This window comes from Culex quinquefasciatus, chromosome 2 (genome assembly GCF_015732765.1).
Source record: "Culex quinquefasciatus strain JHB chromosome 2, VPISU_Cqui_1.0_pri_paternal, whole genome shotgun sequence".
In the NCBI taxonomy this organism is placed as follows: domain Eukaryota; kingdom Metazoa; phylum Arthropoda; class Insecta; order Diptera; family Culicidae; genus Culex; species Culex quinquefasciatus.
The window spans coordinates 28383474-28397708 of NC_051862.1; the positions used below are offsets into that span (position 1 = coordinate 28383474).

Sequence of the window (14235 nt, forward strand, 5' to 3'; positions counted from 1 at the left end):
GGGCTAAGGCGCCAGTCCTTACTGTAGGTGCTGGGTTTGAGTCCCGTCGGTTGCAACTTTTTTTTGTGTTTACAAAAAATGTACATGCAGCGTGTGATATTAAGTGTCTTTTTTGACGAAGGTGATGTGCATGCTTTTGCATGCGATTTTACCAGCGAATTTTTTGCTGTGTACTACGAACGAGTATAAGCCGAGCCAAAACATATGCGCCAGCATTCTCGCGCCAGTATTCGAAGCTCAACTTGACAACTTGTCGACTTGGCGACGAAGCGTCGAAAATCGATGCAGTGTGATTTTTTAGCGATTTTTCGGTTTAAAATTCATGCTGAATCGACATATTTACGAAGCTGGAAATGACGTCCTGGCTTAAAGTAAAACCTATACCTTTCTTTAGTAAGAAAGGCAAAAATCACCAAAATTTTTTTATCTCGTATCATTTTTTTTTCCAGTGTAGTTCGTATCCATACCTACAACTTTGCCGAAGACAACAAATCGATCAAAAAATTCCTTCAAAAGCTACAGATTTTTGAATTTTCATACATCATTTTTGTATGACCAGCTGCCAAATTTGCATGGAAAATTATATGGACAAACTAATGATGCAAAATGGCTTACTGAAGGCACCAAAAAAGTTTCAGTCGGATTAAAAAATACAAAAATTAAAATTTAAGAAAAAAGACCGATTTCGTAGAGAAATGCTCATCTGTAAAATAGTCCAAAAAATACCTCTAAAAATGGCTTTGACCACATTTACGGGTCGAAAATTGTGAATCGAAAAATAAAATGTTCGTCTCCGACCCCATGGCTACAAATCTGAAATTTAAAAATTGTGGGTTTTACGAGCGGTTTTCCAATGATGGAAGACACAAATTTTTAAGAGCGGATACAGACATCGCTCAGGTATTTCGGAAAAAGAGCTCTCAAAAATCAGACTTTGAGTTCCGGGTTTCGGGCCAAAATTCAATCTAAAGAGCGCATTTAAACCTTCAATTTAGTAATAGGATTTTTTCCTCGGAAGATTTCTTAACTTACTTTTAAAAGCAAACCTTTAACCTTAATTTTCAATTTTCTTCAATCCTATGGCTAGTTTTTAACAAAAAAAAAATCATAAAGAAACCACTCTTGTCAATCGTCAATCTATTTTTCCCTCAACCAGTCATATTTTGCGTGCAGTCCCCACGCACCAGAATCGCGTCGCGTCGTCGTGGTGTTTTTTTTGTTATTTTGGTCAGGTGCTATTTTGGCACCTGATGACCATTAGGTCGAACTTATTTTAAATGTTGCGATCGGTGAGGGGGCTTGGGTCATAAAAAAAAGTCGAAACTTAAGACGGATTAACTCTTATTTGTTTTTGGCTCGTTGTCGTCTATTTATAACCCAAACCCGTGACGAAATAAAGTATTTTTGGATTATATGGTAATTTGCTGAGAACTAACTCAAACCTCTTTTTCTAGTGCCTTCCAGAAGTTTTATTGCGTCGAAAAACGTGAAGAAATTCCGAAAACAATTCCAACTAGCGTGCACAATTTATGGTCGTCCCATCTGCTCTAAATTACACACACTTACTAATCGTCGTCACAGAAGAAGTGAGAAAAAGAGTTGTTTAATTTATCGCGCGAGTTGGGTTTCCGTTACGCGCGAGAAAAACTAATAGATTTGAGCCTTAATCGTCGATTGTTAAATTTGATTACGACTCAGATAAATCCCAAGCCCATCCTCATTTAGCTGCTAGTGAGTGTGAGACAAAATATGTCACACTTAAAAGAGGTTTGGGCGTCTGTGTGAGAAAATGTCTGCTCGAATAAACGTAAAGAGTGAGCGAAGAAGAGAAGAGTGAAATATATTATAATATTATAATCTAATTATTCAGATTAAGCGACTAAAGACCACAGAAAGACAAACACACTCACTCAAACACACACACACACACACATTTGAGTTGAGTGAAATCCTTTAAAAATAACGCACATCTAAATCGTTTTAGTGGATCCACTTGATGAAAATGAGCTATTTTTAACAGAAGCAACGTCGTCTGTGCCAGAAAGCCGAGTCAGCAAAAACACGTTAAAAACAACAAAACTGAGAGTCTGTTTCGTCAATTTTGAGTCGCATTTTCGTAAACAAACAAAAACAGCTGACACGACGGCGGTGAAAGTGGTGCGCGTTCAAAAAAGCAACAAGAAAAAGTTTTCTAATCGACGCCGCCGGGGCTCGAGCGCACGCCCTTTGATTGAAAGGGGGCGCGCTTACCTCAAGCATTATGAGTTCCAAAAGCATTCTTTTCCACTCAATTGACGATTGAAGCTGTGTGACGCAGGGGCAATCCGCGCATGATAAGTGTTACGAAATTGGCACCGAGCTGAGATCGAATCGCCAAATGGGCGCTTCTCGTTCAATCAATCAGACGATTTGGCGAATCGCGCAGCGTAGCGAAGTCACGCGACACGACGACTACGGCGAAAACGGCTTTGGTCAACTGACTTGGCCATCGTTTTAAAGGGGAGGGTGGCGACAACGGCGTTATTTGTAAAATTTTGAATGTTAGGGTGGTACTTTTATTTTTTTTGCAATATATTTTTTCTTTTTTTTTAATTTGACATAATTTTAAAATTGAGATCGAGATAAAAAAAAAACCAAAGAACCACCCCCGCAGGGGGTGTTCCAACGCGGAAGAAAAAGTATCCGGTCATGATCCCACAGAGGAAAAGGGCACCTATTTGACCCTCCCGTTCCCCACCCTGGGCCAGGTCAGAAATCCCGCTTGCACCCACGCTGCTGTTGTTTTGATTTTCTTTCTTCTAATCTGACCACGAATGGCTCGTGACCGGGCGACGGCGACGATGTCGCCGATGTTTGAAATCAATCATCCGTGTAGTAATACATTGAGCTTGGTTTGTGAATCGGCGTCATCGTAAAAAGTGCTCGGAAGAATGCATGAGCTGGGAGAGTGGCAGGACCCTTTGAGTGATGGGTGAGAGATTTTTTTTTTTCAAATTAGAAATTTGAGTAAAAGTGGAAAATAAAAAATGATTTTTTGAAAGAATCACAAAACGCTTTGTACAATCCATTGGTTCAGAACCAATAGCCAAAACAAACACGGAAAACACACCAATACTACAACATCTCTGTAACACACTCACACATAGGTAGGGGGGTACTGTCAATAATTGTCGCTACCAAGAAAGTGGTGGTTACCAATACGAGCTTTATACGAAAAGGGAAAGTAAAACACGAAAAGTACCGCGTAAACAAGCTCGGGTTCCACTGTCCAAATTGACCGTTGGTTTTATCCAGATTACCCGGATGAATACCAATCAGAAACAGTGAGTAACACATGATTGAGTACATAAACAAGTAACTTAATCTAAATTATTCACAGACAAACGACACTAACGACAGTTTACACTTTGACTAAAACTACACTGGACGAGAAACAATCCTTCTTAGTACGTATTTTAACAGCTATTATTTAGTCATGGGCTAACAAAAATAAATTTTAGATTCCCTGAAGAAGACCCCATAGAGGGTTGAAACGTTGGATACGAGAAAATAAGCGTTGTTTCGAATTTTCCCGCCAAGACCGAAAAGCCGAAAACCTAACCTATAATTTGTGATCCGGTCGATAGGAAGCACTCATCAAATACTATGGCTAATTTCTTCAATAGAATAGACAGTGAATATGGAACCCAAACTAAGAATATGCTGAAATACTACGCAGACGTGACAAAGAAAAACAGCAACATGACTGTAAGGAAAGATTTTCTCATACAATGTAGAAAACAAGGTGTATTCCCATCCCACATACAACACTCCTTCAGATGTGTATACGCCCTTCTGGAGGATCGCAGCCCCTACACACAAAAGCTGCAGAACTGTTTGGCGAATTTCCAGAGAATGGTACTTAATCTGGAAATCAAGCACACATTTTACAAACTCAAACAGCAATGGAATACAATGGAAACCCTCAAACGGAGAATTCGGGAGATGTTAAGGGGAGAGGAAGCCGACCGTTTTCTTTCCATGCAAGCGGAGTTCTACCGAAACAACACGGAAAAAGGCTCCCAAACTGTGCGTAAGAAGCTGCACAAAGAAGTACGAAACCAAATTAACGAACCCCAAGTAGCAGCACCAAGCTTACACAATACACAATGAAAGCGGTTTGACTATTCCGGTGGAAGCAGAAGCTCTCTTAAGCTTGGGTCCAAACTTCGCGCTGCCGTACACGAGCCTGCCGGAAGTTCCTTTCTACAAACTTCTAGCGGATGTAGAGGAGATCATACCCTCCAATAAAGATGTAAACATACAAAACCAAACAAGGTGCAGCATAACAAACTGCATTCAGAACTACATACATCGAAATCGCAGCGCGAACTCAAGACGGGACCCACGAAGTCGGTTTCTGGACGAAGCGGTACGGTCAACTAGGAAGTTCCTCAAAACGAACCCAGAAGTGCTGGTACTGAAGGCCGACAAAGGAAACCAAACAGTCCTGATGAAGAAAGCTGACTACGAAAGTAGAATGAAAGCTCTGATCGATGATGCGTCAACGTACGAGAAAATTGGAAAAGACCCGACAATGGAATTCCAGAAAAAGAACAATCTGTTCGCGAAGAGACTGTTCGACCTAAAGCTCATCGATGAAAGGACAATGGGGAAGCTGAAGAGGAGTAACTCTGTCTGTCCAAAAATCTATGGACAGCCCAAAACACACAAACAAGGACTCCCACTACGCCCCGTGGTGCCATGCATGACGGCTCCGACGTACGAGCTTTCAAAGCTTCTGTGTCGCACACTACAGCAATCCCTGACGAGTAAGTACAACATAAAAGCTCCTTCGAATTCTGTGCTTACATAAACTCCGTCATATTGCCGAACGATTACATACTAGTATCTCTAGATGTAGTCTCTCTCTTTACGAGCATCCCCAAAGCCTGATGAAGGAAGCAATCTACAAACGCTGGGACACCATCAACACTGACATTAATCTGTCACTGTTTGACGAAATCGTTACGTTTGTCATTAACTGTAGCTATTTCCAATTCCAAGGAAATTTCTACTCCCAGATCGAAGGAACAGCTATGGGCAATCCGTTTTCACCGGTGATAGCGGATTATGTCACCGAGATCATCCTAGATCAAGTCACCAGCGAGATTGATTTCCCGGTCCTCAAAAAGTACGTAGATGATCTTGTACTTGCTGTGCCAAAGGATAAGGTAGACGAGGTCGTGGCGATCTTCAACAAACAGAACCCACACATCCAGTTCACGGTGGAAGTCGAGGTAGGAGGACGGTTGCCATTCCTAGACATGGTTCTGGTCAGAGATGAGCATCAACACATCAGAACTGAATGGTACAGGAAACCGATTTCATCGGGTAGGTTCCTGAATTACCATTCTCATCACCCACTACACCACAAAGTGAACGTCGCTGCAAACTTCGTCAAACGCGTTCTGGATTTCTCCACAAACATCTCCAGAAGACAAGCTATGACCATCATTCACAAAGAGCTGGCGAGGAACGATTATCCAAAGCAGCTGATCGGAAGAATGATCAACAGATACGATGAAAAGCAGCTTAGCAGGCAAAACGACACAAGTGAATCCCAGAACCAAACGCAGGTGAAAACATACTTCTCGCTGACGAATGTAAACAATCTCACTCAAAACATTCAGAAAATACTATAAAAAGACTACACACACATTTCTTTAGCTGTAAAACACACAAAAACAATCAAAAAGTTGTACCCCATGGTTAAAGCGATCACACCGAAAGAACAACAGTCATATGTTATTTACAAAATATCGTGCAAAGAATGTGAAGGTGTATACGTACAAACACGGAAAACACACCAATACTACAACATCTCTGTAACACACTCACACATAGGTAGGGGGGTACTGTCAATAATTGTCGCTACCAAGAAAGTGGTGGTTACCAATACGAGCTTTATACGAAAAGGGAAAGTAAAACACGAAAAGTACCGCGTAAACAAGCTCGGGTTCCACTGTCCAAATTGACCGTTGGTTTTATCCAGATTACCCGGATGAATACCAATCAGAAACAGTGAGTAACACATGATTGAGTACATAAACAAGTAACTTAATCTAAATTATTCACAGACAAACGACACTAACGACAGTTTACACTTTGACTAAAACTTCACTGGACGAGAAACAATCCTTCTTAGTACGTATTTTAACAGCTATTATTTAGTCATGGGCTAACAAAAATAAATTTTAGATTCCCTGAAGAAGACCCCATAGAGGGTTGAAACGTTGGATACGAGAAAATAAGCGTTGTTTCGAATTTTCCCGCCAAGACCGAAAAGCCGAAAACCTAACCTATTATTTGTGATCCGGTCGATAGGAAGCACTCATCAAATACTTTAGTGATTTAGATTTTTTAAACTAAGATGGCGTTCAAAATGGTGATAATGAAACAATTAAAAAAATGTTTTTTTTTATTTAATAGGCATTCAACCACACAAATTTGAATAAAATTGAGTTGCAGAGCTCTAATTTGATGATAATAGTTAGAAAAAAAAAAACAAAAAAATTCTTAATGATCCGATTATTTGCTTCAAAAGTACAGTCGTGCCTCGGTTTAGCACCGCATATGGGGGATGCAAAACTGAGGCGTGCATAACCGAGGCACAGAGCTTATAGGATTTGGGCTATATGGGAGACATTGGCTTTAATCGTACGAAAAATCATGCAAACATCAAAAAATTATACTGTTTTGGAATCGGGATGATGTCAATTATCCATTAAAATTATTATTTCATGAAATTTTCAACAAGAATACGTTTTTTTCCTGTATTTCGAAAATGCATTTTTTTCTGTAAAGAATCCAAAAATATATTGTTATTGCAATATGGGTTTCAAATGATCAGTTTTTTCATACATTTTTGATGTAATAACAACATTTTTAGAAAATATTCCAAATTTTCCCAAAACTACGTTCGAAAAAATACTCAAAATCTCAATTTTTACTATATGGGTATCAAACGATCGGAATTTTTCCATACATTTCAATTGTAATAACTACATTTTTAGAAAATACTCAAAATTATCACAAAACCACGTATTTTTGAAAAACTTTTCAAAATTTCCGTTTTTACAATGTGGGTATCAAATGATCGGGATTTTTTCCTACAATTGAATGTAATAACAATATTTTTTGAAAATACTCAAAATTTTCACAAAACTACGTATTTTCAAAAAAAAAAAAATACTCAAAATTTCCGTTTTTAAAATGTAGGTATCAAACTATCGGGATTTTTTCATACATTTCAAAAGTTATTAAAAAAATACTCAAAATTTTCACAAAACTACGTATTTTTGAAAAAATACTCCTAATTTCCGTTTTTTACAAGAGGTATCCCGATTATTTGATACCCATATTGTAAAAACTTAAATTTTGAAAAGTTTGTCAAAAATACGTAGTTTTGTGAAAATTTTCAGTATATTAAAAAAAATTTTTATAACATTCGAAATGTATGAAAAATCTTGATCGTTTGATACCCACATTAAAAAACGGAAATTTGAGTATTTTTTTAAAAAAATCGCAGTTTTGTGAAAATTTTCAGTATTTTTAAAGAATGTTGTTATTACATTCGAAATGTTTGAAAAAATCCCGATCGTTTGATACCCACATTGTAAAAACGGAAATTTTGAGTATTTTTTTCGATAATACGTAGTTTTGTGAAAACTTTGAGTATTTTCAAAGAATATTGTTTTTACATTTGAAATGTATGAAAAAATCCCGATCGTTTGATATCCAAATTGTAAAAACGGAAATTTTGAGTATTTTTTTCTAAAATACGTGGTTTTGTGAAAATTTTGAGTATTTTCAAAAAAATGTTGTTATTATATTCGAAATGTATGAAAAAATCCCGATCGTTTGATACCTATATTGTAAAAATTGAATTTTTGAGTTTTTTTCGAAAAAAACGTGGTTTAGTAAAATTTTTGAGTATTTTCTAAAAATGTTGTTATTACATCCGAAATGTTTGAAAAAACCTGATCATTCGATACCCATATTACAATAACAAATATATTTTTGAGTTCCTTAGAGAAAATAAGATGCATTTTCAAAATGCAGGAAAAATACGTATTTTTGTGAAAATTTTCATGAAATAATAGTTTTAATGGATAACTGACATCATCCCGATTCCAAAACACTATATTTTTTTGATGTTTGCATGATTTTTCGCACGATTAAAGCCAATGTCTCCCATATAGCCAAAAACCCATAAGCGCTATGCTTCAGTTAAGCACTGGGCCGTGCTTAACCGAGGCAGTTGAACGGTGCAAAACCGGGGCAGTGCAAAACTGAGGCGTGCAAAACCGAGGCATGACTGTAAAATACTTCAAAATTGGTCTAAAAATCAGAAGAAAAAAAAATCTTCTGAAAACACTGTAAAAAGTGTTTTTTGCTTGAAAAAAAAAAATTTCTAAATATTTTTTTCTAATATATTTTCAAAACTAATGATTGCATTTTAAAACCATTTTTCATTCATATGTAAAACCATGGCTCGTAATATCAATTTTTGTACTTTGGTCAGAATCGAGGGACATAAAGTTTAAAAAAATATCAATTATTTGCAAAATATCAATAAATTTATGAAAACATGTTTCGTTCTAAACCTTTTTTGTCTGTGGTTCCAAAATTCAAAATATGTATCAAAAAACAAAAATAAGCATTTTTAAATGCATTCTGAACAGTTTAAACCAATTCTACATGTTTATGCAGTGATAATTAAAATTTTATCTATAATCAATTTTTGCCCACTGATTTTTTTTGGGAAATTTTTGAAGAACTAAGGGGTTTTGGACAAAAACTTGAAATGACAATTTTAATGGCCTTATAGCTTTTTGATAAAATGGTGTTTATTTTTTGAGAATGTATAAAATATGAAAACACAAAATTTTTAAATTTGATTTTGATGGAAAATCAAATTGCAAACGAAAACTTTCACACTTTCAGATAAAATGAGCCGTTTTAATTTTCGAAACATTGTGAAATTTATACATTTTAAAACTAGTTTTTATAGGACAAGCACCCCTGAAAGAAATTATTTTGAAAAGCTTAGAAATCTTCGTGCAATTTTAAACTATAATGCTTCGTAAAATTTTATTATTGAAAACTATGAGTCTTTTAGAAAATTGTATGAATTTTCCTCAGTTTAGTTAATTTTATTTCAGGAGTACTCTTCCTTTATGATTTTTTTAAATTGCATTTTTTTTTTAAATTTAAAGTACCTTTTTGTCTAAATAGGTGTTGAGTCATTATCGATTCAAAAAAAATGTATGCCCATATTTTTGACAGTTTCGATTTTCCAAAAATAAAAAAAGTGAATTTTTCAACTCAGGTTCCAGATTTTGCTCTTTATATGTGACCCTAAATATCTTCGTGATTTGATTTCTAAACACAGATAAAAGCACAATTTTGAAGGTTGAAAATTTGGCTGGTTGATTTCATCTAAAAATGTTTCAAAATCTGAATTTCAACAGAAATTGATGAAAATTTTACCGGTTGCTATTGAGAAATTCTCCGAGATTTCGGTCATTCGATTTTTTTTTTGTATTTTTTAATCCGGCTGAAACTTTTTTGGTGCCCAAAGAAGCCATTTTGCATCATTTGTTTGTCCATATACTTTTCTTTTCAACATTCGTGAAATTTTCGGATCTTTTCGAAAACAATATTTTCAATTTTTTTAAGTCAAGAAGAAAGTGAAAAAAATAAAAATAATGTTTTTTCCAGTGTAGTCCGTATCCATACCTACTACTTTGCCGAAGACACCAAATAGATCAAAAAATTCCTTCAAAAGATACAGATTTTTGAATTTCCACATATCATTTTTGTATGGAAAGCAAATTTGTATGGAAAATTATATGGACAAACTAATGATGCAAAATGGCTTCTTTGAGCATACCGAAGGCACCATAAAAGGTTCAGTCGGATTAAAAAATACAAAAAAAAATCAAATGACCGAAATCTGAGAGAACTGCTCTTTTGTAAAAGTTTGAATATTTTAGACTTCCTTTAATGTTGTAGCAATTTGTCTTAAATTTCGCTCCGTTTGCATGCTATCCTACACAGAAAAAAATAATGTAAATTTGGAAGCTTTAATTTTGGAAGGTTGAATATTACCTCTTTTATGATGTAATTTTACCTTAATTTAGACTGAAAAAGTGACATTACACCAGAAAAGTGGTAAAATTACACATTTCCAGAAGTAAAATTACACCTTTTTTCTGACATAAAAGATGTACTCCTTCCCAGATGTAATATGACCATGATTTTTTTTCCTGTGTACTTTAAAAATTAAAAATATTATTTAGCATTATTTGTGCTTCAATTTCATGAAATTTAAATAATAATAAAATGTCATTTGAGCTCCGTGACTTTATTTAGTCAGAACTGGCTAAATTGTCGAGTTCATTTCTAAAATTTAGTTATACCGCAATTGAATATTTGAAATATCCTTATCACTGTTAGCATTTGTGTGGTAATTTTTAAGCTCAACAATCCAAAACAAGACAAAAACTTTAGAAAAATGTGATTCGATTGTCAAGAGATTAAATGATTCGAAGTTAAATTTCTCTGAGGACTTCGAATACTCGAGTCTGGTTTGTGCAATTATGTTTGGAGGACTTCAATTTTAATCATCAAAATGTAAAGAGTTATAGTGTTGTGGAATTTTTATTTTTTTTAATAATCTCTTTTAGTTTTGGGTGAATCCAGACGTTTAGATTGTACAATTATTTCAAGTACATAAAATAAACATTTCTTCAAATGTGGCAGAATGTTTTACTTTTCTATTCTCTTCGTTTTTCCAACAACTAAGAAATAGATTTGAAATCTAATTTAAAGTGAGAAGCAAATATTTGTTTTTTTCATAAATTAATGGTTAATTCAAAATTCAATTAAATTAAAATATCGAAACATCACATTTCAATTTGTTCGGTAGCCAAATTTGACACCTCAATCGCTGGCGTCGCTGGTCGATGTTGTCAACGTGTTACACTTTTACTCAAAGTGATGGGTGCCACTCGGGTGGGGAAGGAGGAGGAAGCATCGGAATGACGGCGTGGTCTAAAATTCAAATTATTTAATTGTGACACATTCGTGTCATGTGAGAGCTCTTCTGGTCGTTTTCTCGCCCCTTGCGGACGAGGCAATCCGTCGAGCGTCGTGCGCCAAGACATTTTTCGTTTTAGCTTTGTGTGGGGGGTAACATTTGGAAGCGGCTTATTTGAGAATAGTTTTTTTTTGTGTTACTGTAATTTTAAGCTATAAGATTGTTTTGAAAATTTATTATTTTTTTCAAAAAGCCCTTTTCAAATGTGATCCCACCAACGTTAGTCAATTGCTCTATCTATTTCGGTTTGGTTCCTTCTTCGAAAACAAAAAAAAAAAAAAGTCAAAAGTTGAACGATTGTTGGACGCGCGCGCGGCAATGTCGCGGTTTGTTTTGGCTTTTTGCTTCTTCTTGGCCAACCTGGTCGGCCTGACTGAGACTGTGACTGACAAACCTTAGCCCGTCACGATGACACGGCGGTGTCACATTTTTGCTGTAATCTTCAGTTGATCCCCCTCATAGACAATCGAGCAGAGAGAGAGAGAGAGAGAGAGAGAGGGAGAGTATGTCGTAAAAGAGCAAACACAGTGGAATGGCATTCTAAACACGGCTTGAGTGAGTCATTTTAGTGTCAAAATTACTTCAAACATTTTTCTTTTGAAATTTCCAATTAACTTTCAAATGTCACACGTTCCGTTCACGCGTCAGTTAATTTGCTATTTAATTCAGTGAATATTGAATGCAAATTCTAAAAAAAAGTCAATGCTTCATAACCTTGAAATCCAGCTGGTCGTAGAATTTCAATCATATGGCTTCCGGACTTTGTCCCTCCCCGGCAACACAGAAACAAGAAAGAATCCTGCCCAGCCTACTAGACACAGGAGACAAGTTTTGAAATTTGAATTTCAAAAAAAAAAAAAACCCTGGTGGTGCTCCTTGTTCCGAGAATCGAAATCCATCGGTAATTTCAACAACCGGGACAAATTATAACCAAGAAATGCAGAGTCAATGGGCTAAAATTTGTCAATAATCAAAATTTCTTTAATTTTTTGAAATTACGAAATAAGCTGTAACTACCCTAAAAAAATGTTTATTTAAATTTACAAAAGTGACACCAACCTAAACCGCAGGATAGACGCAAAGGGACAAGTGGGGCAAAAGAAGAGCAGTGTTCTCATTCATCATTCATTGTTGATTACTCATTCATAGATTCTTCGTGCATAATAGACGCTGGCAGCAGTGAGCGACACACACTATACCTACTTCAAAGCGGTTCCCAGTGTGACCATATCTGGTTCAGGGTTGCCGAACTAGGCCAAAAATGTCCTCGATTTTTTGTTGTTTCTGGTTGAAGGGACTGAAGCTATAAAACAAATTATTGACATAAAGTGCATTCTTCAAATAACTTAACTCATTCCTCTTTACAAAGTTAACTTTATGTTGTTGCTCTATTTTCCACGAATTGTTTCGCTTTCGTATGTCCGTTGTGTGAAACCCACCCAGCCGCCAGTGAAGCAATTATTCAAATTATTCCAATAATTATAACTCTGTTTCCGAGAAAACGAACCAATAAAACAAACGCCATCGTATGGATTCAAACAAGACATTTACTCTGCGTGTGTGTGTGTGTTTCTATCTGTCCATCTCTATCGCACGCGCACGATCAAACGACGCACGATTTCACACGCACACGCATATTTGTCATTTTATTGTTACACGCATAACTTGTCTTATGTTTGCCTCTGTCGGCGCGACCTTTGACTGCTTCTTAGGGGTTTGCTTTGTTTTCTTATTTATTTGTTGTTTGTTTGTATTTATTAGGGTGGGTACGTTTTTCAAAAAGTTCCCGGATCAAGTTTTAGTATGGTTCCCCTTGTAGGGCATGCCCATAGGGACTTTCATGCCAAATATCAGCTCATTTGGTTGTAAACTGGCTGCGCGCATCAGGGTTAAAGTTTACATGGGAATTACTATGGGAAATTGGAACTTTTTGTTCAAACGCTCCTACAGGTCTGGGAATATCACGCGCCAACTTCTGGTATGGTCAGGCCTATGGGGAATGGTCTGGAGAACACTTTTCCCGAAGAGAGCATATGGATTCGTTATCCCTAGACCTGGCGCATCGGCAAACAATCCGATGTCTCCGGAAACAACGGTTTTCCCTCAAAAAGCATCAAATTTTCCTTAGCATGCTATGAAAACTTGATGAACACCGCGACGCCATATGTCAGACAGCTACCACGTGGGTGAGAAACGGCTGGAATATTTAATTGCAAACCTTTTTTAACTAGAAAATCATCATTTCGAGTAATCCTGATATTATTTAGTCGAATTCGGAATCTTTGCATAGCGAATTTGTATTTTTTTTTTTTTTGCAAATATATCAACCACGTGGTAGCTGCCTGACGTATGGCGTCGTGATGTTCATCAAGCTTTCATAGCATGCTAAGGAAAATTTGATGCTTTTTGAGAGAAAACCGTTGCTTCCGCAGACATCGGATTGTTTGCCGATGCGCCAGGTCTGAATCCGGGAAAAGTGTTCTCAGACCATTCCCATAGGCCTGACCATACCAGAAGTTGGCGCGTGATTTTCCCAGGCCTGTAGGAGCGTTTGAACAAAAGTTCAATTTCCCATAGTAATTCCATGTAACCTGATGCAGCCAGTTTACAACCAAATAAGCTGATATTTGGCATGAAAGTCCCTATGGGCATGCCCTACAAGAGGAACCATACTAAAATTTGATCCGAGAACTTTTTGAAAAACGTACCCACCCTAGTGTTTATACTTCCGAATCAAATTCCAATCGGCAGCTGACTCTTTTTTTTCGGGATTTTTAAGCTCTTTTCGATATTTATTATTAATGTAGTTCAATGGTTAAATATATTTTTTACGATTCAAAATGTTATATAACATTCAAGTTCAAACTTAAAAATTAACCTAAAATGAAACCACCCCAAACCAATAACAGCTCAAAGTAGAGTTGTCAATCGGGCCACTTCCGGTTTTTTGGCGATTATCAACACGATTCATATGCGTGCAGGAGCGCGTGAATGGTGACGAAGTGTTTGTTTGGAACAGTTTTGATAAACGAAATTATAGGTAGTGAAAATATTTCTTTGATTTTTTAAATTGATTTCTTCAACGCAAA

At 36.3% G+C, this 14235-nt stretch overlaps 1 protein-coding gene and 2 long non-coding RNA genes across 7 annotated transcripts in view; all 3 read left to right on the forward strand.

The window, feature by feature from the left end:
- Nucleotides 1-14235, forward strand: part of LOC119767949 (insulin-like receptor) — a 263166-nt gene that overhangs the window by 192780 nt on the left and 56151 nt on the right. The window lies entirely within an intron of this gene.
- LOC119767950 lies at nt 3186-3636 on the forward strand. Its single transcript, XR_005277809.1, has 3 exons — nt 3186-3323; nt 3380-3446; nt 3501-3636. It is a non-coding gene; the product is annotated as an uncharacterized LOC119767950 (long non-coding RNA).
- LOC119767951 lies at nt 5872-6151 on the forward strand. The gene is made up of 2 exons (XR_005277810.1): nt 5872-6063; nt 6120-6151. It is a non-coding gene; the product is annotated as an uncharacterized LOC119767951 (long non-coding RNA).